The following is a 23,546-nucleotide window of genomic DNA, read 5'->3' as shown; positions in this document are numbered from 1 at the left end:
CCGTTTAAAGACAGCAGTGAGGAAAAGAAAAAAAAACAAGGAATATCCAATTATGGCAATTTCTTCACGTAATCTGTGCCTTCTCGTACGATGAGAGCGTATGTCCAGTGAAGGCTTTATTCAATTTGTTCGTTTAAAAACGATTATATTCCAATTAATTTAAAGCGAGCCAAGATTACAACTCCTGCAATGGAGTCAGCCAGTGAAGATTAATATTTTTGCCGTTGAGAAGAAAAATAATGAAACGCCGCAGCCCGGCTTCAACAGGAAGCCAGGCAATCTGTGTTGGGACGGGGGCGGGGCCAGAGAAATACAGGAAGCAGACGGGAGTCTACCCCGCGCTCCAGTGCCCGCCGGAAGATTTGCGTGACTGCGTCTCAGCGCGGCACCCGCCTGTTGCCCAGAATGACCGGATGGCTGCCGAGGGACACGAACAAAGAACCTGGTGAGTGGGGCGGCGGGGGTCTTGGTGCGCATGCGTGTATGCGACGGCGGGGGTGTGTTCTCTGTATGTATGGGTGCGTGCGTGCTTGTGTGTGTGTCTCTGTGTATGCGTGTGTGTATGCAGTGTGTTTGTGTGCGACGGCGGGGATGTGTTCTCTGTATGTATGGGTGCGTGCATGGGCGCTTGTGTGTCTCTGTGAATGCGCATGCGTGTGTGGTGCTTGCGAGGCAGGAGATGGGCACAGCGCCGTGAAGGGAGGGGGAGGGGGGAGCGTGTGTGTATGCAGTGTGTGTATGCAGTGTGTGTGTGTCTGCGCGCGTGTGTGTATGCGACGGCGGGGGTGGGTTCTCTGTATGTATGGGTGCATGCATGGGCGCTTGTGTGTCTCTGTGTATGCGCATGCGTGTGTGGTGCTGTGCGCGGCCCCGAGGAGGAATCTGAGACAGCGACGCTCGTGCGTGAGCTCCGTCTCAGATTCCTTCTAAAACGCCAACAACAGTTGTCTTCGCAGACAAAGCAGGCTCCGCCTGCTTTTAGGTCTGCTCGCCCTAACAAGTGAAAAAATAGAATTACATATCAAATACATGTTTAAATCCAAGAATAAATCTATGCTCAATAGATAAAATTCCATAATAATTGAAAAAATCAACTACTCAATATATATACAACAATCCTTTACAGTCAATATGCTACCAACAATCCACCTCATAAATATCATCAAGTCATAATGATAAAAATATGAAATATTTCAGCAAAAATAGAGATGGTTATCAAATGTAATTTGTGTCAAAATTGATAAATATTGGATAAAGTGCATAGATCATAGGGCAACCACTTGGTACCTATTACATCAGATTCAAAACTAGTTACAGAGATACAATAAATAATTATAAATAATTCATAAATATTCATAAAAAGTTTCATAAACCATTCATAGAAAATTCACAAAAAATTGTAAAGAACGTCCCCTGTATTCAGCCCATCAGGAATTTTTGTATCGAGTAGTAAAATATAGTGGCTCTCCGGTTGTCTTAGTTTACATTCTCTGTCTCCACCTCGCTTCGAGCTAGGAACAGCATCTAGAACATAATAACTTAAATCCTTAAGATTGTTCTGATGCACTAGTTTAAAATGGCGTGCCACTGGATAATTTGGATCGGAGTTAACAATGGCTCTTAGATGCTGTAAGATCCGATTAAAGACCTGGAGCTTCGTGCTCCCAATATATTGTAGGTTGCAAGTTCAAGTACTGCATGGTCTGTCTTACAAGTAAACATGCCATTGATCTTAATTGCCTCTTGACTAAAAGCATCATGATATTCTTTCTTATTTACTCCGAATTTGCAAGCCCTACATGAACTACATTTGAAAAAGCCTGTATGATTGGAGAGCCAGTTGTTGGTTTTCACTACCTCGGGACTGATTTTAACAAGGGAATCCCTCATCGAGGGCGCTCTTCGGAAGGTAATACAAAGAACCTCACTAAGTAGTGGTGCAAAAGTAATATCCGTTTTTAAAAAAGGCCAATTAGATTTTAGGATATTACGTATCTTTTTTTCTTGATTGCAAAAAGTTGTAATCAGTCTAACTGTCTGATCTTCTTTCAAAGGAACAACAATACTGTTGTTTGGCTCAATTTCAGATTAAACGGCATTGCTTGAAGCATCAAATGTTAAAACCATTTTTTTAAGAGCATTTTTAAGATCAGTCTCTCATTTAGGCACTGTTCCAAAACATTGTCATCACTACAAATACGCCGAATTCTTAAAAATTCCTCATAGGGGATACTCTTGATAAGATGGTGGGGATGGGCACTAGAGGCATGTAGTATAGAATTACCTGCCATGTGTTTCCTGTGGAGTTTAGTATGAATAACATTCTCACAGATATAAACCTCCACATCTAAAAATTCGACCTGTTGCTGGCTAATGGTTGCTGTAAATTCCAAATTTAGTGTATTTGTGTTGATGTTTTTCACAAATTCTTCTGCACTGGCCAATGCCCCTTTCCAAATTAAAAAGACATCGTCTATAAACCGCAAATAGTTAACGGTCCTGTGTCTCCATTTCCTTCAATGTTTGAGGTGTGACCCAAGACATTCTTCTCCCACCAGCCGACGTGTAAAAACGAGTAACTGGGGGAGAAGCATGCACCCATCGCCACGCCCCGCAACTGTTGGTACACTTCGTTATTAAACAAGAAAAAATTGTTGTTTAAGCACAGGTCAATCATTTTAACTAGCATTTTACTGTGTTCATAGAACTTGATGTCTCTACTTGACAAATAAAATTGTATAGCATGCAGCCCCTCATGGTGATTAATTGAAGTATACAAAGAACAAATGTCCATGACAATAAAGTGGAAATCATTATTCCAGGTAACATCTTTGAGCTTCGATAAAAAATGGCTCGTATCTCTAATGTAGGATGGCAGAGACTCCATATAATTGTGTAAAAAGTAATCAACATATTTAGAGATAGGTTCTAATAAACTGTTCTGAGCTGAAATTATGGGGTGTCCTGGAATTGGAGTTGAACCTTTATGAATTTTAGGTAGTAAGTACAATATTGGGGTTATAGGGTGCTCTTTTTTCAAAAATAAAAATTCATTTTTAGTTAAGAGATCCTCCCTCTTCCACTTTGCTAGTTGATTATGGATGCATCCTTTCACCTTGTTAAGCTCATTGAAAGAAGTTTTCCTGTAGCAACAGGGATCATTTAGTTGTCTCTCCGCCTCTGTAATGTACATATCCCGTGGCCACAGAACAGTATTGCCCCCTTTATCTGCTTTGTTGACCACGATATTACTATGGTCATTGATTTTCGCATGAGGGTAGAATATCTCTTTTCAGTATGGGTTCTGTGTTTCTGCTTTAAAGCAATGGATCTATTTAGTTCTTTTAAATCGCTTACCATCCGATCATTAAAAACATCGATCGCATCCCTAGGCATCATGGTGGGGATGAATGTAGATCATGGACAGAATGGACTGCTAAAGGGATTATTACTAACCGCCCCCATAGATTGTAGCACCTCCTGGGTAGTAGTAGCAACATCTCTAGGATCTACAATAGCATGCATAGCTTTCAATGTAGGTACATCCGTAATTTTCAAACTTTTACTAGGAAGGGAATCGGCAATAGTAGAATTTGCAGCATTAGTGATTTTATTAAGTTTGTGGAATTTCATAAGCTTTAATTTGCGTATGAATTTAAACACATCCACAAGGGATTGAGCATACTTAAATGTATTCTTAGGACAAAACGATAAACCTAAAATCAACAATTGGGTTTCTGCTGTATCTAAATCTAAATCTGTAAGATTAATGACAGTGTTTTCAATTACAGATGATGAATTCATGGCAGAGTTCACATCGCTTGGGGCGCTCTTCTTCCCCTCTTCTTTTTTGTGAAACCTCCTCTGTTGCCTCCTTTCTTTGAGGCATTTGTTTCGTTTCGGATGGTTTTCTTCTGGAGACCATCTCGCGGTCTCAGAGTTTGACACCTGTCCTATATTATAAACCCCAACTCTTCCGAAGGGGTAAATCCTCCCAGTGATAATTGAGGGCCTGCTGTCAAATTGCAATCATCCGACTCAACGCTGCTTAAAACTGAACTCAATTCAGTGTCCGAACTTTCCACATTTTCAGCATGTTGTATTTGCACTGGTGGTAGCACTTTTGCAGTCAGTGCCTTCCGTTTAACATTCTCGAATTTTTTAGAGAACGTGAAAACGCGTCCTTGTTCGTAATCTGCTCGATCACGAGCGAACTTGAAGACTTTGTGAGTTTTTATAGTGTCTTCATGCTTGTCTAAGCGTTTCTTAATTTCTTCTCGTGTTTTTTTTATGTATTCCTGTTGTTCCATACTATCAAGTTCAGCATTTAGTGTGTCTATTTGGCGCATAATCTCCAATCTGTCAATCTCTGCGTATTTTATTAGTATACACACCATATTCATACTAGCATCCAGATTGTTAGCCGCCCACTCCTTTAACATTAGGGGGTTGGGGTTTTCAAACGATGGAGCAATGAGAACCCTGAACCCCCGAGGTACTCTGCCTGCCTCTTTGTATTTCTCCAAGGACTTCTTTTCCCACCATTTGGTGAGTTCGGTCCTCAGCAGTTTCTCCAATGTTTTCAATTTAGTATTGACATCATTTTTGTTAATATCAACCACTGTCCCACCGGTTATTTTGTTAGTGTCCCCAATATCAGGTAGGTTAAAAAATAGTGCATCCGCTATTAATTCTCGATCTCTGATTACATCCGCTGCCGGTGCCATTACGGCAATATATTGCTTGAGGTTAGTTATGCACGTAAAAAGGTTGCCAGTAGGTAGATATAGTTAGGACCTAGTTTCCATAGGAAATCCGCAACATTCTATTTGGAATAACTTTGGCGACGGTGGACGAGTACACGCGAAATTCTCCAAGAAAATGGCCTGCTTTGCTCCGCCCCTTCCCTGAAAGTTTTGGGGGTGATTCGTCAAGTGGGGGCCGAGAAAAAAGGGGGGTCCCAAAACGTGTTTTCCCCATGCAATTTTCCATAGGACATTTAGCCAGGGCTTCAGCCTGAACGGCAAGAAAGACAAGAAAGCAGTGAAACAAACGTGCAAAACACGCAAAGAGGGCAGGGTAGAAACACAATGACCCCCTAGGACTGCTTAGGGGGTCCCACAAGGACCCCAAAGGCCAAAAAAAATGTTTTTGGGGAAAAAATTGCTGGATCACAATTCAGATTGAGTCGCTATTGCAGACGATGCAGTGTTGATGGCAAAAGATATACTGAATACTTTTGATGTGGCTATGTGAGTGCACTGGAACTGATGGAGCATTTATGATATAATCTTTATGTGCAGTTCTGAAAAGTAATTCTAATCGTAGTTACAGTAACTTGAATTTCCTTCCATAGGCTTACATTGACTGGTTTCACTTGGAAATTTTTCTAAGTGTGGAGTTTTGGAACTTTAAAAAATTCCTCTGAAATCAGCCGAACTACGAATTTCGATTTACTCACCTGTTATCAGGAGAGACCTCAGTGCTGCATCTTTGAGCCTAGTGCTGATCCTGAAAAGTAATTCTAACCATACTTACCAGTAATTTGAAATTCCTTCAGTAGGAATCCATTGTCTGGTTTTCACCGGAAAAGTGTCTGTGTCTATTTTCACAAACTAAAAATATTCCTAAAAAATCGCCTGTGTGACTTAAACACATTCTTTCAACTGTTTACAGGAGATGCGCCAGTGCTGGAACCAGGATCCACCACTGAGTAAGAAAAAGTAATGATAACACTTCTTACCTGCTAAGTGAATTTCCTCCGTTAGGATAACATTGGTGATTCTATGTGAAAAAATTTCTAAGTGTCATCTTTTAAAATACAATAATATTCCTTAAAAATCACTACTGTAACTAAAACACTTTTACTCAACTGTTTACAGGAGATGTCCAAGGACTGAATCTAGGATCCAGTCCTGTGGTTAGAAAAGTAATCCATAAAGTAACTAATTGCATTTAACTAGAAAAACACATTGAGGCCAATGTTGCTTTGTGTTTGAAATTGTGTTGCCCATTGCAACAACTGTAACTACTGTACTTAAAAGTCTATTGCCTATTTGCAAAGTATCTAAACTAAAGTAATTAATTCTGAGAAAGTATATTTTGTAATGTAATGTATAATGTAATTACAATGTAATTTAAAAAATAAAATATCGAAAAATAAATAGTTTAAAAATATGTAGTAAATCAGTATAAAAAAATATAACAATTAATGCATTTAAAAATTGTCATTTAAAAAACCTTTGAAATTCACTGAAAAAACCATAGGTTTCAGGCCTGATATATTCAGGAATTAGCATTTAAAAAACTCTTGAAATTCACTGAAAAAACCATAGGTTTCAAGCCTGATATAGTTAGGAATTAGCATTTAAATTTTTTTTGAAATTCACTGAAAAAACTGTGGGTTTTAGGGGTGTTATAGTTAGCTGGACATTTCACTCGTACAAAACCATTGAAATTCCTCCGATATAGTTAGTTGTACTAACTATATCTCGCGCGCCCCCAATCCACTGCGGATGATGTCACATATTACATCATTCATGACATGGTCAGTGACATCACTGATGACATCTCAAATGACATCACTGATGACATCACTGATGACATCATCCATGTGACGATACACCTCATCATACACTAGTATAACCTTTCATCAGTCACTGTAAAATACAGAGTACCATATTTGAATCCTTTGACGCACCAATACAAGTTTCTAAAAACCCACTCAGCGATTCCTAGATCTATACACACATCTAATCACTTAGCTACAGATTCACTCATAAATGCAGTCAATGATCAATAGAACACTATCAAATATACTTATACACCTATATCGACATTACACACCAGCACACATCCTATTCACTTATAAAGTCATCCTATTCACTTATGCAAACAATGTATCATACTTACATTTACTTAGCTATACACTTATACAAACACCACTTTATCTATTCACAGGGGGACACTGTGCCTAACTACTGATCCCAGGTGTTGTAATTTGACAGTGATTAGATTAAGCATTAGCAGAAGACATCTTAGTTCTAGCCGTTATCTTGACATTTAGCGGACTCCATTTTGTATTTAAGGCAGCCATCTTGTCTGCTACATGCTGCCTCGTGCGGACCTTTTGTTTTGCCCTATCTTCCTGTCCACGGCGCTTGAAATCTGCCCAGCAACAAGTTATAATTAGCATCTCTCACTTTCGCGCATGTCAAGTAGGGTCTATATCTGTTAGTGATTAGTTCCAGATAGGAATGTGTTTGTCGACCCCCCAAAACTGTTAGCTCCTCCAACTGATTGATTGTGCCTCTCGATATTACCTTATATGTACTTAAACTGTGCTCTTGTGTTTGTACCGCCTTCTTTTGAGCCCCTGTGTGGGTATAAATAAACCATGCTTTCTTGGCTCGTGGTGCTACTTCTTGCAATACCGAAGGGTACTGTTTGAACCGTAGCACCACCTCATGAGGTGTAATAAATGTTATTTTTTCTATTCCAGTTTCTGTGCCAACTTCTTCCTATTGATCTGAGGAATTTGTGCAGAGAAGGGCGAACCCCTTGCACTAGCGGGTCTAGCTGAGGCCTGCTACCACACAGGAGCCATGGTGCCAGCGAGGGTGAGTCTTCACCTCACCTGCCGCCTACAAAGCTGCTTGCGCCTCCCTTTTATCGGGAGACACATCTCTGTGCAGGGGGACACTGTGCCTAACTACTGATCCCAGGAGCCATCGTGCCAGCGAGGGTGAGCTAAGCCAAGCCCCTCCTTCACCTCCCCTGCCGCCTACAAAGTTGCTCGCGCCTCCCTCTTTGCAGGAGACGCATCGCCATGCAGGAGACACTGTGCCTAACTACTGATTCCAGGAGCCATCGTGCCAGCGAGGGTGAGCCAAGCCAAGCCGCTCCTTCACCTCACCTGCCGCCTACAAAGCTGCTTGTGCCTCCCGCTTCGCGGGAGACGCATAGCCGTGCAGGGGGACACTGCACCTCACTACTGATCCCAGGAGCCTTCGTGCCAGCGAGGGTGAGCCATGCCAAGCCCCTACTTCACCTCACCTGCCGCTGACAAAGCTGCTCGCACCTCCCGCTACGCAGGAGACGCATCGCTGTACATGGGGACACTGTGCCTAACTACTGATCCCAGGAGCCATCTTGCCAGCGAGGGTGAGCTAAGCCAAGCCCCTGCTTCACCTCACCTGCCACCTACAAAGCTGCTCACGCCTCCCGCTTCGCGGGAGATGCATCGCCCTGCAGGGGGACACTGTAACTACTGATCCCAGGAGCCATCGTGACTGCGAGGGTGAGCCAAGCCAAGCCACTCCTTCACCTCACCTGCCGCCTACAAAGCTGCTCGTTCCTCCCGCTTCGCTGGAGACGCATAGCCGTGCAGGGGGACACTGTGCCTAACTACTGATCCCAGGAGCCCTCGTGCCAGCGAGGGTGAGCCAAGCAAAGCCCCTTCTTCACCTCACCTGCCGCCGACAAAGCTGCTCGCGCCTCCCACTACGCGGGAGACGCATCGCTGTGCATGGGGACACTGTGCCTAACTACTGATCCCAGGAGCCATCGTGCCAGCGAGGGTGAGCTAAGCCAAGCCCCTCCTTCACCTCACCTGCCACCTACAAAGCTGCTTGCGCCACCCGCTATACGGGACGCGTGCAGGCGCGTTCCGGGCAAAGCCCGGGCCAAGGGCAGGCCCGTCTGAGCCCATCCGAGACAGGTAGAGGCAGGGCAGGGCCGGGTCCTTAACATCTGCCCACATTCTGCAGGGGTGAGGACTATCTTGACTCTTTGGTGTGCCGTAGTAATTGTCATATTTAATTGGTCTGTTCCTGGAACCTTGAGTGGGGGCTTTCATTATTGTGTTCCGCTTGGAAGAACTTTACTATTCTTTCTCCAGGTCAACGTCACCCCCCAGTCTGTAATTGATAAGAGGTGTCGATTTTTATCAATGGGAAAGAGGAAAGTAATGGAGGGAGTTGGGGGAGGCAATGGTCCGTTAACAGTTTAAAGTAAGAAATAGAGGCAGAGAAAAATGGTTAAAAGCACCGCAGTCAATTGTGTAATGGACCACGTTATACAGGAATGTGAAGATATCCTAGTAGAACACCCTTGTACTAGTGTGGAAGAAGCTCCAATTAAGACCCCTGTACTCCCTTCAAAAATACCAGTAATCCCGCAACTGTTTATAAGAACCAAACAGGGCATTAGAAAAGGGGAAGCAAAGCAGTTACAGCTAGAAGCAGGACTCCATGTTCATAATGTTGGGGATTTGCAGGCTGAGAAGAGGGTACTAAGTAAGGTGGGCCCTGTTGATCGCCAGGACCCTGCTAACTACAGGCCTATCAGTTTATTGGATTCTATGCAGAAAGTGGTAGGCAGAACCATCCTAAATAGGATTCAGCAATGGATGGAGGAGGAGGGAATCCTTTCCAATTGCCAAGCATGTTTTAGGAAAACCACCAGTACAGTTGTTCAAGTTTTCAGATTACTCCTTCTCTACTGGAAAGTGGTAGCCATTGGTAAGGGTAGCTTGTACCTTGCATTTATAGATCTCAAGACGGCTTTCGATTTAGTCCCATGCGAAATGTTATGGATAGTGCTACAGGATATGGGCATTCCCTCCCATATTCTAACTCTTTTAATACGCATTAATGAGTGCACTTGTGCTGGAGTCAGATGGGGGGGTTCAAGGCCAAACTACAGAGAGTATACTAGTAAACAGGGGGGTCCACCAGGGTTGTGTGATGGCTCCTACCCTCTTTTCACTGTATGTGAATGGTGTGGTTGATTTTTTGAGCCAAGTTCCAGCAGATGCCCCAACCCTGGTGGGGGGAAAAATTGCTACCCTTCTCTTTGCTGACGACACCCTTTTAATTTAGAAAACTCCGATGGGTCTCCAAAAACTTCTTACTCGCTTCTAATTGTTTTGCACACTAAGGGGCCTTTCCATAAACGTTTCTAAGACCAAGTTTATGAGTTTTAACCCTGGGAACTACTTTAGAACCAAACGTACTCTTAATGGCTCTCCTCTTGAGCGAGTTCACTCTTTTGACTATCTGGGTATCAGGCTTTCGGACAAAATGTTATGGGGGCCGCATTTGAGTAAGTTGCTATTGAACCATAAGCGGGTTGCGGGTGCCATCTCCAGAGAGCAACATTCCTCCCTGTCTAGATTGGTAGCCCCGGCAGTAGCTGTATATGATGGCAAAGCGTTGAGTTCGTCAATGTATGGTGCTGAACTCTGGCTTTGAAAAAATAGATGAGTTCCAAAGATCTGAGAACAAGTTCATCAGAGACCTGGTCTCCGCCCCAATATATACACCACTCAAACCCTTATTTCTGGACATGGGTAGGTGCCCAATCAGCGAGGGGGCCAGACTTCGCCCTCTCTTGTACTGGGCTAGACTAAGACGCACCCCTGAACTATCTCACTATGCAGCTGGCCTTTCTGAGCTGATCATTCTGGACTTGAGTAAAAGGGTCAAATGGTTAAGGGAATTGAAAGAGTTATTGTATAAATTGGGCTTAGCCGAATCCTGGGTGAATCAGGCCCCTTTGACTAAGGTGGAGCTAAAAAAGATCTACTGGAATTGGGTTAACTATCAGCTTTTGCACCACTCCAGGGCTGGGAGATTACCTGATGAATGTCTCCAGCACAAACAAGCTGGCTTCCAGGAACCATATCTAGATTTCATTAGAACACCTAGAGACAGGGCACTATATATGCAGTTCAGATTTGTGTCCCTAGACTTAAATTCCACGCTAGCTCAACGGGACCGAACAAAATATATTTGAACAAACTGTCCAAGCTGTGGAGCCCAACAAGAATCGGTAGCCCACCTATTCTTTGCTTGCCCTGCTTATAAACAGGCAAGGGCAAAATGGCTCAAGCCAATCTGTGCCCAAATGGGAACTAGGAATCATCTTGTGGCCCTCCGTATCTTAACAACTGATGCTTCAAGGTCCTTGTTTATATGTGGAGTTGCAAAGTACCTGGATTGTGTATGGATCATCCGCACAAAAGCCCAAAAGAAAGCAGTAGGCCTACAAATGTAATCAAATAAGGGCCGTAAGAGTAAAACCGAGTTCCGAGATCATTCTGCTACCTAGCGCTGCTTATTGGTATGCCTAAATTATTTGTAATATAAAAATGTGTATTCTATCCCATAATGTAATTATATTAATATGCAAAAGTATACTTATCCTTAGGACGGTCTTGAATTGTATTGTTTTAAACTCTTGTTTTTAAAGTTTTTTAACGTGTTATCATTTTATGTTATTCCAAATTATATATCTGTCGTACGATTCTGAAATGCTTTTATGATAATTTGTTATCGAATAAAGCTTATTTGAATGAATGAATGTAAATTATACTTAATGTGTTATAAAATCACTATTACAAGTATACAGTTATCCATTCAGTCACGCATACAATCACTGAGTCTTATGTATACTTATTTATAAACAACAACTGACACATACATTGCCTTTTATTTTTCTACTTTGTTGGACATGTACCATTAAGCGAGATATTTGCTCATCACCACACCCATAGATATATTCACTCACCCAAACAACTGTTATAACATGTAGTCTTAACATCATATTCCTACTAAATCAACTATTCACAAATCTTTGGGCAGTCACACACCTCCCACCGGACCAAATACACATTCACTCTCCCATACAAATACTCAGTTAACTAATCAATAACTAATATAGACTTTCAAATAGCTAGTAACCAACTGGAGAAGTAGTTTTTACAACAACTGACAAAGTGATACAGATATTCACAAAGTTTAGTCACTATCCAATATATTTAGAGAAACACTTTAAATTAGTCAAGTAAGCAGTCAATTACACTGCTACTAAATCCTCCATCCAGATATTTATATTTATATATCCACTCATTCTTCAATGCAAATTTCTATGTATATAAAATACATATTTAAATAACGAAACAAACCACATTCACTGGATGATGTCATCAGTGATGTCATCAGTGATGTCATTTGAGATGTCATCAGTGATGTCCCTGGCCATGTCATAAATGATGTAATATGTGACATCATCAGCAGTGGATTGCGGGCGCGCAAGATATAGTTAGTACAACTAACTATATCGAGGAATTTCAATGGTTTTGTACGAGTGAAATGTCCAGCTAACTATAACACCCCTAAAACCTACAGTTTTTTCAGTGAATTTCTAAGGTTTTTCAAATGCTAATTCCTAACTATATCAGGCCTGAAACCTATGATTTTTTCAGTGAATATATATATATAGTTTCACTGAAAAAACCATGGGTTATAGACCATATATAGTTAGGAATTAGCATTTACAAAACCTTATTTTACTCACACAAAACCATTGAAATTCCATATATAGTTAGTTGCACTAACTATATATCGCGCACCCGCAATCCACTGCTGATGATGTCACATATTACATCATTCATGACATGGTCAGTGACATCACTGATGACATCACTGATGACATCTCAAATGACATCACTGATGACATCTCAAATGACATCACTGATGACATCACTGATGACACCTCAAATGACATCACTGATGACATCTCATTTGACATCAATGGTCACATCACTGATGATATCATTCATGTGACAATACAATGCATCTCCTCACACTTTAATATAACCTCTGTTACATCCAGTGTAAAATACAGAATATAATTTTTTATACCATTGACACACCAATACTAGTTACTACATACGCACTCACTGATTCCTATGTCTACACACACATTCACTCATTCACCCATACAATCATTCATACATACAATCACTCATCTTTACAACATTATCATATGCACTCATACACCTATACAGACACTCACACTCTGCCACTCATCCATGGAGTTACTCACACACCTAGTCAGTCCTGTAAAGAATTAATCACACTTCCATTTTCTAATCAATACAGTTAAACATAGAGTACCTTACATTTTCAAACATATACTAACACATACTTACTCTCTTATACAATCATTGATACAAGAACACATTGATCTGCACAGAGTCACACATCTCCCAGCCAGCCACACACACACTCAGTCTCCCATACAAATACTTGGACAATCAATTAATAACCCATATAGTTACTCATATAGCTACTGATCAACACATGCAGCAGTTTACAGAACAACAGACATAATGATGCACAAATTAAGACAGTTTAGTCACTAACCCATGCACTCAGTGAGACACATTTAATAACTCACTCATACAGTCAGTCACGCACCTACTAAATCCTTCATCCAGACACTTCTACATCTACTCATTCTTCAATATGTAAAACATATTTAAACTTTACAGAAACATACAGTCACTGGATGATGTCATCAGTGATGTCATCAGTGATGTCATTTGAGATGTCATCAGTGATGTCATCAGTGATGTCACTGACCATGTCATGAATGATGTAATATGTGACATCATCAGCAGTGGATTGCGGGTGCGCGATATATAGTTAGTGCAACTAACTATATATGGAATTTCAATGGTTTTGTGTGAGTAAAATAAGGTTTTGTAAATGCTAATTCCTAACTATATATGGTCTATAACCCATGGTTTTTTCAGTGAATTTTCAAGGTTTTGTAAATGCTAATTCCTAACTATATATGGTCTATAACCTATGGTTTTTTCAGTGAATTTCAATGGTTTTTTAATAGCAAATATCAAAAGCTTTAAAATGTCAATTACGTGGTAGGTAAAAACATTTTCGTGTTTATGCACGCTGATGTGCTTTGAACGCTGCCCCCCCCTCTTTTCTTTTAGGAGTATTCTCTCTTTGGATAGTGAAGGGTAGGTAACGCAGGCCTTTGCCCCCGTTGTAATCCGTCGTGCCTGCTTCCCGCTCCATTTGATTGATTGTTATCCAAGCATTTACTGTTTTGGAATTGGTTCTCTTTGGTTCATTCTCTATTTACAAACAAGCACAGAGTTGCAATACTCTGTTTAGTCTTTGCAGATAGTGAAAAATCGTTAGAAAAAACAAAAGGAATCAAGCAAAATCAGTAGGCCACTAATGGGATCTCTTTTTGACCTTGCTAAAATAGAAACATTAGGAACAACACCTCATGAGAAATATGAAACTAGTGAGAGGAACTGAGCTCGACGCCATGATGGCTGCAAGACAGCTCGGCTCCGCCGCCCACCCCGCCCAAAACAACGACAAACCCTATGCAAATATTATAAATATATACAACACACCAGCAAAGTAACCGGGTAAAACGTTTTATTAAATAACTATTTACATGGCAGCCTGCTGCAACATCGATCCAAATGCATGCCGCCGTTCCCGGGATTTCTCCCCGACTACTCTGCGGCCTACGAGATGGAGAGGCCGGGGCGTTGACTAGGCGGGGCCTCCGGCCGCAACCACAGCGCCAACGATCGCTGCTGACGGAGGGGAGCCTTGCCGGTGAGAGCCATTGATCTGAAGAACCGCTGCCTGCGGTGCCTCCCTGAGCCACTTGACGGAGGCCCCCGAGGGGCGGTGTGGTGGCGCGGACTCGGAGGGGGCGCTTGGCTCCTGCCCCCTCCCCAAGTCTTGTTGCCCTGGTGTGGCCTGAGATCGCCCCCAACATAGGCGGCCGGCTCCCGGGGTCAGGCGGAACTGTTTGCCTTTTGGTGACTCTTCCATTCTGGACCTTGTCCCACAATCCGTTTGACCTGAAGACACGTCCTGCGGTGCCCTGGTCCGACCATCACATATACCTGCACCAGGAGAGGGCGTGGGGTGCACTGGAAGGGAGAGGTGGCGCGAACAAGCCTCCACCACCTCCTCAGGTGGAGGTTTCTCAGCTACACCCCACCGCTTCACTCGGCCAGCTGAGTTGCGCCCGCTCTTGCGGCACAGTGCCTCGCTCGGCCAGCTGAATTGCGCCTGCTCTTGCTATTACAGCGTCTCACCCGCCATACGGCTGAATTGCACCCACTCTTGCGGTACAGCGACAGGCGGCTGCCACGGAGCTCACGAAATGGCGGTCAGCTCCACAGACTTGGGCCTGGCCTGCAAGGATGGCTCTGGGCAACCCTGGAACTCGGACGCTTGACTGCTAGGGCATGGGCCCCATTCCCAAAAGCGTCCCCTCAGCCTTGAAGATTCTACAAGAGTCACCGGGGCCCCCGACTCCCGCAGACTTCCGGTGGGGAGCGACTGCCATGATTGCTCGCGGAATGGCCACGACGTAGCCATGGAATGCTCTCGTGCTGACGCCAGCTTCAGTCTGAAACATCCAGAAACACTGTAGGCTACCAATTCGATCAGTTCCGGTAGAGCCCCAATGTGACCCGGTAGAGAAGAACTTGCCCTCCCCTCTTTGACTGATGGTTCTTGTTGCCTGTCCCTTCTGTTGTAATTTAACAGAACTTTTTGGACTGCTGAAAGGGGTTCTGTTCCGACCGCTGGTTGGTGGAGACATTTTGACTATATTCTGGACCTGCCCGGCCTCGCCCAAAATAGCGTCGGTATAAATGAGACTCGCAACTCCTTGATGTGTACTGGTTGCTCAGCCTTGATATCACGAGATATGTATGCAGTTTTGGAGCACATGGCGGGCAGGGACGGGTACTGAATGAACATTTGGACATCCCTATTGATATTAAGTTCTGATGTATTATTCATTACTGTACTATTGAAAGTTCGAATTAACGTTACTCATGGTACTTGCCCGCAAATGTATATCTAGATAATTTCATTGTAACTGTTAGACACCTTAATTCCTACAACCTAATGGCCCGCCCATTATGTTTTTCTACAGTGTAAAGGTCCCCTCATCATATACGATTCCAGTTTGCTCCGTGGCCGGCCCACGTGGTTGTAGGCCCGTATTTGTATACTGACATCTTTGCAAAAAAGAGTTTTCGAAGGAAGTATGGAATCAGCGTCATAACAATCGTCTAGGTTGGTAGGGTTTTAGAATAATGGCTGTTATTCCCAAACAATAGAAGACAGATAATGCAGACCCTTTGCCTGAATTTTGGATTGATTGAAATTTGTATCCGTCACACCAGCCCTTTTTCCAGAATTGTTAGACAATGGTCGACCGTAGCTTAAGGTATCTGCCGAATGTAAGGTGTGGTATTTTGTCCCATAAAATAAGACTAATTGAGAAACAAATACACGAAGAGGGAACTCGAATTTATAGACAAACAAAATGAAACATTTTTTGGCATCATAAGAAGGGGAGGATATGTTACACAGAAAAATAATGCGAAAGGGATAGCCAAGATCTGTTGTATCACACGTTCCTGTAGCTAGTCTGATACATGGTAAGTAGAAGCTTTTTCGTGTTTGCGCGCGCTGACATCCTCTGAATGCTGTATCCCCCCCTTTCTTTTCTCCTCTGTAAGTTACATCGGAGTTCCGACTGAAGAATGGAGTGGACATGGACCACACCGTGCTCCATGTAAGGAAAGACATAGACAAGCGCTGTGAGATATTGCATGGAGTGCAGACCATCACTGGGAACATGTGGTGTGACTGTGCGTACATGCCCTGATTGTATGGTATGAATGTGTATGTATTCCATATGCCCGGCCGAAAAACGTTCTGTTTGCGCAACTGCAGCGTTAGAAAACAACATTGTGACGCATCGCGTAACCGCGACGTATCGCGTTGTCGCGTAATGCGTCATATGACACGCCGCGTTAGCACACCCGGATGTGCTCCGGTGCGCGAGGCGCGAAGCGCAGCTTCCCGGAAGCGATCCGGGGCACGGCGCGGAGCGCGTAACGTAAGCATAACAGGTCATGTGACTTGTTAATAAAACTTTTCATTGGTTCATTTCACTTTTGGGTTCCTAATGATGTAAGGCTAGGTCATGTGACCTAAAAATAACACTTTTCATTGGTTTAGAACTATTTTTTGTCCCAAATGATGAAAACCCCTCCTTGTTTCCTCACTCTGACTTTCATCTTTGTGAGAGGAAGACCTTTTTTCATCACTTAGCAATAGCAAGTGTTGTAGCTTCAGCTGGTGCATCCCCACCACCACCACCACCTCCTAGGAAGAGAGTACCACCTCCTCAGGTGGTGATTAAGCAAGAGGTGCCCCCCCCACACCTTCTTGTTGCCTGATTCAGCCAGCTCAATCGATCGAGCATGAGACTCTGTTGTGATCTGAAGAACCGCTGCCTGCGGTGCCTCCCTGAGCCGCTTGACGGATGCCCCCGAGGGGCGGTGTGGTGGCGCGGACTGGGAGGAGGCGCTTGGCTCTTGCCCCCTCCCCAAGTCTCGCTCGGCCAGCTGAGTTGCGACCACTCTTGCGGCCTATGACATGGAGAGGCCGGGACGTTGACTAGGCGGGGCCTCTGGCCGCAACCACAGCGCCAACGATTGCTGCTGACGGAGGGGAGCCTTGCCGGTGAGAGCCACTGATCTGAAGAACCGCTGCCTGCGGTGCCTCCCTGAACCGCTTGACGGAGGCCCCCGAGGGGCGGTGTGGTGGCGCGGACTGGGAGGGGGCGCTTGGCTCCTGCCCCTTCCCCAAGTCTCGCTCGGCCAGCTGAGTTGCGACCACTCTTGCAGCCTACGACATGGAGAGGCCGGGGTGTTGACTAGGCGGAGCCTCCGGCCGCAACCACAGCGCCAACGATTGCTGCTGACGGAGGGGAGCCTTGCCGGTGAGAGCCACTGATCTGAAGAACCGCTGCCTGCGGTGCCTCCCTGAACAGCTTGACGGAGGCCCCCGAGGGGCGGTGTGGTGGCGCGGACTGTGAGGGGGCGCTTGGCTCCTGCCCCCTCCCCAAGTCTTGTTGCCCTGGTGTGGCCTAAGATCGCCCCTGACATAGGCGGCCAGCTCCCGGAGCCCGGCGGAACTTTTTGCCTTTTGGTGACTCTTCCATTCTGGACCATGTCCCACAATCCGTTTGACCTGAAGACACGTCCTGCGGTGCCCTTGCAATGCGGCCTGGTCCCTGAATGTGTGCAGGGGGACGGTATTCCTCACTCGGCCAGCTGAGTTGCGCCCACTCTTGCGGCCTACGACATGGAGATGCCGGGGCGTTGACTAGGCGGGGCCTCCGGCCGCAACCACAGCGCCAACGATCGCTGCTAACGGAGGGGAGCCTTGCCGGTGAGAGCCACTGATCTGAAGAACCGCTGCCTGCGGTGCCTCCCTGAACCGCTTGATGGAGGCCCCCGAGGGGCGGTGTGGTGGCACGGACTGGGAGGGGGCGCTTGGCTCCTGCCCCCTCCCCAAGTCTTGTTGCCCTGGTGTGGCCTGAGATCGCCCCCGACATAGGCGGCTGGCTCCAGGGGTCCGGCGGAACTTTTTGCCTTTTGGTGACTCTTCCATTCTGCACCTTGTCCCACAGTCCGTTTGACCTGAAGACACGTCCTGCGGCCTGGTCCCTGAATGTGTGCAGGGGGACGGTATTGATTGGATCAAGATGGCGGCTTCACACAAAGCTGACTCAAGTGTTGCTGCTGATGCTATGCAGACAAAAACTGGTTTTCAGTTTGTACATTCTTCAGGATTTTTCCATCCAAGGCTGGTTGAGAGTTTGTAGAACGATGGCTTCAGATTTTCAACATACTACTCTTCAACATTCTTCATAAATGTAACAATGTGAGACTCACTAGGAGAACGGCCATTTATCTTTCCTTTCAAAATGCTGCCAACAATATTTTCTGAATGGAAGACACCATCTTGTAGCATAAAGGGCTGCGTCAAGGGTGGTATTGCCCAGAATGTCTTGTTTTCTAGTGCTCATAATGACGAAGCCTGAACTGCCGAAAGGGATTCTGGTCCTGCCGCTACTTATTGGAGACATTGAACTATACTCTGAACCTGCCTGGCCTCGACCAAAATGGCGCCAGTATGGGAGCGACTTGCAACTCCTTATGATGTTCTAGTTACTTAGCCTTGACGTTATGGGGGATGTATGCGGTCTTTGTGCACATGGCGGGCGGGGAAGGGTACTGACTGGGAATACGGACAACCCTATTGATGTCGATTTTTCATTATTGATTATTGTATTAATAAAGCTTCGAAATAATGTTACCCATGATACTCGCCCATGGTGTGCGTATGGACGATTTTATTGTAACTGATCCTGTTATACTTTCAATTATAAAATCAACCTTCACTGATCCTGCAACCGTTTGTCACGTTTAGTTTTTTCAATTAAATGGCTCGCTTGTTACATACTCCTATACCCCTGGCTTTTGACCCTTTCCTATGCGCGGTCTGTACTACCGCCCTCGGGCGATCTATGTAATGAACAGACTACCATTGCCGAAACACAAGGGACTGCATCTCAGAGAGATAAGTCAAGTACGTGGTAGATAAAAACATTTTCGTGTTTATGCACGCTGATGTGCTTTGAACGCTGCCCCCCCCTCCTCATCATTTAGATTACCACCGCCCATTGCACAAAAGCGTACCGGGCGCTCCACATGCAAAAAAAACGTTTTTTTTTTTTTTTTGCCCCGCGGGGCCCTTTTAAAGCCTCCACATCAAACCTAGGGGGTCAGGGAGGATCTACTATGCCCCCTTATGGTTATTTCCCCCTTCGTTTTGGCCTCCTCTTGTCTCTCGATCCTACCGAGAGACAAGATGGCGGCCGCTCCGGACTGTTTAGAATGTTGACAGACACCGGAGAGCCAATCAGCTTCGCTTCGCGAAGTTCCGTTACGCGTCAAGTACGCGAACCGGAGCGCTACCCGGAGCACTGTCACAGATATATATATATTTTTGAACGTTAATTCATCAAAATCCACTGGAGCACATATATTGAGACCTAGCAAAGGCACATCGGGCTAACAGTCCCTACAATTTTGCCAAGTTTCATGCAAATCCATTCAGCCGTTCGAGCTAAAAGTGAGGCCAACCGCCCTATGGAAATTAACATGGGAAAAACGCGTTTTGGGACCCCCCTTTTTTCTCAGCCCCCCCTTGACAAACCCCCCCCAAATTTTCAGGGGCTGCTCAGAAACAAAATGTGCCATTTTCCTGAAAATTTCAGCCAATTCCGTCCACAAACGCCAAAGTTATTAGACATAGAATTTTCAAAAATCCCATTGAGGAAAAATACTAACTATATATACCTACTGGCGACCGCCAGTAGGTTATATATATATATATATATATATATATATATATATATATATATATATATATATATATATATATATATATATATATATATATATATATATATATATTGTACAACGCAAAACCCCCAGATCACGGGTTTAGAAATGAGAGCACTCCAGGCCAATACGGCGTAGGTTCGCCAAGTCTTTTATTAATCAAAGACCTCCTCAGCAATCAGTCTACAAACGCGTTTCGGCGTTGCGGCCTTCGTCATTGTAAACTGACACTGTTTTCAAATTACATTTAAATCAGAAGCCGTGATCATCATCAGTCACGTGTTCTACATCCATAACCATAAACATAGAAAACGGTACTTGAAATAATTAATTCATTACTTTTGCGGCGGCCATCTTTTAACGGATAATTTACTAATTTTCATATCTACATTTATAAATAGAATGAGAGAACCAATTCATTATTCAACATAATTAGAACATGAAATCACATTTCATCCAATTGTTGTCCTCTATACTTATATACACATGCATAGATGGCATTTATGCCGCAAGTACCTATGTGTGTGATTTTCATACCCAACTCTTGGTGAAAATCACATCAGTTCACAGAATTTTGGGTCACCAAAGAAAATGTCACAGTTAAAATATTTACAATCTAGCCCTGAATGGGCATAAAGATCTGCTTATGAGCATATAAGCAATTATTGTTAAATTTGTCACTGTGCTTCACCAAGATATACCAAGATAATTAAAAAATACAAATTGCATTTGTGGTGACGGGTCACGCTAAAAAAAAAAAAAATATATATATATATATATATATATATATATATATATATATATATATATATGCACGAAAATTCGTCACTAGCCAAAGCAACCGCCTCAGCCCAACACTCCAACACTGACGAAGGAACAGACCCAGTTTTAGGTGCTTTAATCGAGGTGTTTTATTTCCAGCAAGCCTGCCGCCGCCATAACGTGTTTCGCCTTTCACAGCTTGATCACATGGCCAGTTGCTGAGAGCCAATGCCATACATTTAAAGTGCTAGTGCGCGCGCAATTTTTACAAAGTGTTCAACTACATAGAAAAAATACTTCATCCTCATGCGCTAACATTTGTATGCAAAGTTATAAACATACCATGTTAAAAGTACAAGTGGCTTAATTTATAAAATATATAAATATATATTTACACATTAAAAACCACAGAAATTTAAATAACTGTATGAATACAAGTTATTTTCAAAGTGAACGTGAACCAGCAAGAATTGTTCTTAAATTCACAAGGTTAAGTTGTTCACATAATTACTCTCTCCCCAAATGTACAAGGCAATGTACATTTGGGGAGAGAGTAATATATATATATATATATTACCTACTGGCGGTCGCCAGTAGGTATATATAGTTAGGACCTAGTTACCATAGGAATCCCCCGAACATTCTATTGGGAATAACTTTGGCGTCGATTGAGGGATCTGCCTGTAATTTTCCTTAAATTTGCCTCGCTGCGCTCTGCTCCTTCCCTGAAAGTTTCGGGGGGATTTGTCAAGCGGGGGCCGAGAAAAAAGGGGGGTCCCAAAATGTGTTTTCCCCATGTTAATTTCCATGGGGACATTCTGACAAGGCTACAGCTCGAACGGCTGAACGGAATTATACCAGATTTGGTATGCAGCAGTGCCTTCTGTATGTTTGGTGTAAATCCCTCCAGTAGTTCTTGAGAAAATTGAATTTGAAATTTTTCAAATGGCATTTTCTATGGGACCTTTAGACACAGCTACAGCCCGAACGGCTGAACAGAATTACACCAAACTTGGCAAAATGGTAGGGGCAGGTATGCAGTAGTGCCTTTTCTATATTTGGTGAAAATCTCTCCAGTAGTTGTTGAGAAAATGAATTTGAGCAAATTATATATCTATATGCGCTCAACATTCTATTGGGAATAACTTTGGCGCTGATTAAGGAATCTGTGTGTAATTTTCCAGAATTTTGGCCAGCTACGCTCTGCTCCTTCCCTGAAAGTTTCGGGGAGATTCGTTAAGCGGGGGCCGAAAGGGGGGTCCCAAAACATGTTTTCCCTATGTTAATTTCCATAGGGACCTTTAGACACGGCTACAGCCCGAACGGCTGAATGGAATTACACCAAACTTGGCAAAATGGTAGGGCCTGGTATGCAGATGTGCCTTTGCTATGTTTGGTGAAAATCCCTGCAGTAGTTCTTGAGAAAATTGAATTTGAAATTTTTCAAATGGCATTTTCTATGGGACCTTTAGACACAGCTACAGCCCGAACGGCTGAACGGAATTACCCCAAACTTGCCAAAATGGTAGGGACAGGTATGCAGTAGTGCCTTTTCTATATTTGGTGAAAATCCCTCCAGTAGTTGTTGAGAAAATTGAATTTGATCAAATTATATATCTATATGCGCACACCGTACGTGCACCGTACGCGTACGTACGCGTAATGAACGCGTATGTGCGTGTACCCTTACGTGCGCGAGCGAGTTTCTGATTGGCTGGCAGTCAACTGTCAACATTTCAAACTGTCCAAACCAGGAAGTGTTGGCCACCATCTTGTTTTTCAGGAGAACTGAGGCACAAGAGAGCCCAAAACAAGAGTGGAAAACACGAAAAGGGGGCAGGGTAGAGACCCTCCAACCATCTAGGACCCCCAAGGCAAAAAAAAAAAAAAGAAAAATCGAAAAATTCGAGGGGTACGCACACCGCACGTGTACGGTACGCGGACCGTGCGCGTACCCCGCAATTTAAAAAAATAATTTTTTTGCACTTTGTGGTCCTTCTGGGACCCCCTGAGAAGGGCAAGGGGGTCAGGGGGTCTCAACCCTGCCCCCTTTTCGCGTTTTCCACTCTTGTTTTGTGCTCTCTTGTGCCTCACTTCTCCTGAGAAACAAGATGGCTGCTCAGGTGGTCCCAGATGGATAATAACATATATAAACGTTCTACGCTAATAGAATTAGCATTTACAAAACCTTTGAAATTTATTGAAAAAAAAAAAGGTTTCACGCCTGATATAGTTAGGAATTAGCATTTAAAAAACCTTGCAAATTCACTGAAAAAAACATAGGTTTCAAGCCTTATATAGTTAGGAATTAGCATTTAAAAAACCTTGCAAATTCACTTTAAAAACCATAGGTTTCAGGACTTATATAGTTGGGAATTAGCATTTAAAAATCCTTGCAAATGCACTTAAAAAACCATAGGTTTCAGGCCTTATATAGTTCGGAATTAGCATTTTAAAAACCTTGCAAATTCACTTAAAAAACCATAGGTTTCAGGCCTTATATAGTTAGGAATTAGCATTTAAAAAACCATTGAAATTGCTCCTATATAGTTAGTTGTACTAACTATATTTCGCGCTCCCGCAATCCACTGCTGATGATGTCATATATTACATCATTCATGACATGGTCAGTGACATCACTGATGACATCACTGATGAC

The sequence above is a fragment of the Lissotriton vulgaris genome, chromosome 1_1 (assembly GCF_964263255.1).
Source record: "Lissotriton vulgaris chromosome 1_1, aLisVul1.2, whole genome shotgun sequence".
In the NCBI taxonomy this organism is placed as follows: Eukaryota; Metazoa; Chordata; class Amphibia; order Caudata; family Salamandridae; genus Lissotriton; species Lissotriton vulgaris.
This window is presented reverse-complemented; position numbering follows the sequence as displayed.